This window comes from Chrysochloris asiatica, unplaced genomic scaffold (assembly GCF_000296735.1).
Source record: "Chrysochloris asiatica unplaced genomic scaffold, ChrAsi1.0 scaffold00015, whole genome shotgun sequence".
Lineage (NCBI taxonomy): Eukaryota > Metazoa > Chordata > Mammalia > Afrosoricida > Chrysochloridae > Chrysochloris > Chrysochloris asiatica.
The window spans coordinates 2430902-2434804 of NW_006408533.1; positions in this window are offsets into that span (position 1 = coordinate 2430902).

Genomic DNA, 3903 nt, shown 5'->3' on the forward strand with positions numbered 1-3903 from the left:
GAGCTCTGGTAGCGTAGTGGTTACGAAACGGCTGCGAATCACAAGGTCAGCAGTTTTAAACTACCAGCTGTTCCATGGGAGAAAGATGAGGCTTTCTGCTCCCGTAAAGATTTACAGCCTCGGAAACCCTGTACAGGGTCTCTATGAGTCAGAAACGACTACAAATATATATATATACATATCAATATCAACTATGGGAGTGGTGGTGGTTATATACCATGGAGTCGGTTCCGACTCATAGCAACCTTGCACAGGTTTTCCTAGGCAGTAAATCTTTACGGGAGCAAATAGCCTGCCTCATCTTTCTCCTGTGGAACAGTTGGTAGTTTAGAACTGCTGACCCTGAGATTAGCAGCCTGGCTCGTAACCACTACACTATCAGAGCTCTTTATATCAACTATAAATATATGTATGTTGTTGTTAAGTGTCATCGAGTCGGTTCCGATCCATAGCAACCCTGTACAGGGTTTCTGAGGGTGTAAATCTTTACGGGAGTAGAAAGCCTCATCTTTCTCCTGCGGAGCAGCTGGTAGTTTCAAACCGCTGACCTTAAGGTTTGCAGCCCGATTCGTAACCACTACGCTACCAGAGCTCCTTATCGACTATAAATATATGTGTTGTTGTTAAGTGCCATCAAGTCAGTTCCAACTCATAGTGACCCTGTATAGGGTTTCTGATGACCAGCTAGTACGTTTGAACTGCCGATCTTGTGATTTGCAGTCCAGTGCTTATCTACAGCATCATGCCAGTTTTCTTATGATGTCCTGGCATGGTGATATATATATATAGTTGTTAATTGCCATTGATTCCATTCCGACTAATAGCAACCCTGTATAGGGTTTCTCAGAATCAGATGGTGGGTTTGAACTGCCAACCTTGTGGTTCGAAGCCCAGTGCTGATCCTACAGCTCCACACCAGGAGTCGTATGAGCTGGAACCAACTCAATGGCACTTAACAACAACAACAACAATTGTTAGTTGGTATCAGCAACTAATTTTAGAAATATGAAACTTGAGACATCTTTTCTTTCTTCTATTTTCCATTTAGGGACTCTTCCTTAAGGGCATACATTCTTATTTATTGTGTTCATTTTTCTTGAAAGCAGATTTTTGCTGCAGAGTCACTTCTAAGAGAAGTATTGCAGAAACAAAATGGTGGGGACCTTTCAACCTCGACTTCTGTCTTTTATAGACAGGAACAGTTTATCAGGTGTCTTCTAGTGTTTGTTCTCAATGGCCTAATAGGGCCAATCCTTGGTCTTGTGCTCACCTTCCTCCTCTCTCATCTCTCTAGCTCTCACTGCCATTGTCTATCAGAAGGGCTCGCCCCTGGTTGTTTGTCAGGTACAGGCTCTTAGCAAACCATAGCCAGACTCAGTGGAAAAACATGTTCCCAACTATGACATAGCCACTGACTGGCACGTCTTACTTCTCGGCATCCGACCAGGTGAATTACTTCCCAAAGGTGAGAACAGGTGCTTCTCCTTTGTCTCCACTGAGCTTTTCTCTTTTTACTCCAGTCAGTCTGTTTGGTGGGTTGCTTTTTGGTAAAATCCACTTAAATGGTACCCGACATGCATTTTACTTCACTAAGCAGCAGCTAGATGGCCAACCATGTATCTCCTTGATTTCATAAATCTTTTCCTTAAGGTATTGAGTGCTAGGCACTGTGTTTGCTATCCCCATTTATCAAAAGGCCATCATCAGATAATTTTTTTAATTAAAGAATTATGCTGTATTAAAAATTCAATTCCTTTTTGGAGGGGAAATATTTAAAAAGTCAATGCCGGTGCCAGAATGACTGTATTAGGACTAAGAACTTAGGCTCTGGAGCAAAACTGCCAAGATTTGGCCCTAACTATGCATGTCTACATATGCAGGTGATTTGATAATGAAGAAGACAGAAGAATGGACACATTTGAGCTATAGTGTTGGTGAAGACTATCGTCCACAGCATGATCAAATAAGTCTTAGAAGAAATACAACCAGAATAATCAAAGTGAGACTTTGATTCGTTTACTTTGGACACATCATCAAGAACGACCAATTACTAGAAAAGGACATAGTGTTTGGTAAAGCAGATGGCCAATAGAAATGAAGCAAACCCTAAAGGAGGTAGATTCACACAGTAGGCACAGCAATGGACCCAGTCATATCAAGGATCATGAAGATAATGCAGGACTGGGCAATGTTTCCTTCTATTATACTTAAGATCTCCATGTGTCAGAGCCAATGGACAGCAAATAACCACAACAACATATATGTCCAGCTACGAAAAGTCCAAGGGGCACATGCTCCTGAAAGAGTAATGATCTTGTGTTCAGCTCTCCCATTCTGCAGCTATTCAGAATGCAAAATCAAAAGGCAACACCCCTGTGTCCTAATTCCTACTTTAGACTGGCTTTTCATAAAGGGGAGCATTTTGGAAGAAGGGTCACAAGAAGATTGCTCAACACGGGATCAGAAGAGAGAGTTTACATGATGAGTTTACCTTCTAAGACACACTCACAGGAAGGGGCAAGCATCCATGTTGTTGTTGAGTACTGTGGAGTTGGTTCCGACTCATAGTGATCCTGCACAGGGTTTCTGAGGCTGCAAATATTTGTGGGAGCAGAAAGCCTCATCTTTCTCCTGAGGAACAGCTGGTAGTTTCGAACTGCCGACCTTAAGGTTAGCAACCCAATTCATAAACTCTACACTACCAGAACTCCTTAGACTATAAGAAATCTATAAAATTCTAAGACTTAAAATGTTCCCACAGGAGAATGTTTTGATAAAATCTCAGATGAGATTTTTCAAATGAAAGGGGACTTATGTTTATTTTCAGGGCTTGCATGAAAGAGGGAGCCTGGGAAGACTGTAACCCACTTCATGCTGAGACTTGTGGGATGTACTGCGCAAGAGAGAGAACATGATGGCATCTGCAGAGCAAAGCAGAAGACTTGTAGAGAAAGGTTGAAGGCTTGAGCTCCACAAATAGAAAGGCATGTGTAAACCAGTTCCTCAGGGCATTAGCCGCCCAAATGAGGAACTTCATTCCTCTCCTCAAAAAATGTACTTGATATATATATATATGTTGTTGTTGTTAAGTGTCATCGAGTCGGGTCCGACCCATAGCAACCCTGTACAGGGTTTCCGAGGGTGGAAATCTTTACGGGAGTAGAAAGCCTCATCTTTCTCCCGCGGAGCAACTGGTAGTTTCGAACCGCTGACCTTAAGGTTCGCAGCCCGATTCGTAACCACTACGCTACCAGAGCTCCTTTATATATATATATATATACACATATATGTATATATGTTGTTGTTAAGTGCCATCAAGTCGATTCTGACCCATAACGACCCTGTATAGGGTTTCCAAGGAGCAGCTGGTGAGCTTGAACCACCAACCTTGCAGTTCAAATGACTTTGCAGTCTGATGCATTAGCCCACAGCACCACACCAGGACTCTATATATCTACACCTATACCTATAACTATACATACATATATATATAGATATAGATATCTATCTAGCTATATCTATCTATCTATCTATCTATCTATCTATCTATCTATCTATATATCTATCTATCTATCTCCATGGCACACAACAACAACAACAATCTATCTATCTATATTGTTGTTGTTAAGTGCCGTTGAGTTGGTTCTGACCCATAGCGACCCTGTACAGGGCTTCCAAGGCTGTAAGTCTTTATGGGGGCAGAAAGCCAAATCTTTCTCCTGCAGAGCAGCTGGTAGTTCCGAACTGCTGACCTTAAGGTTCGCAGCCTGATTCGTAACCACTACGTTACCAGAGCTCCATATATATATATTGTTGTTAAGTGCCGTCGAGTCGGTTCCGACCCATAGCGACCCTGTACAGGGTTTCCAAGGGTGTAAATCTTTACGGGAGTAGAAAGCCTCA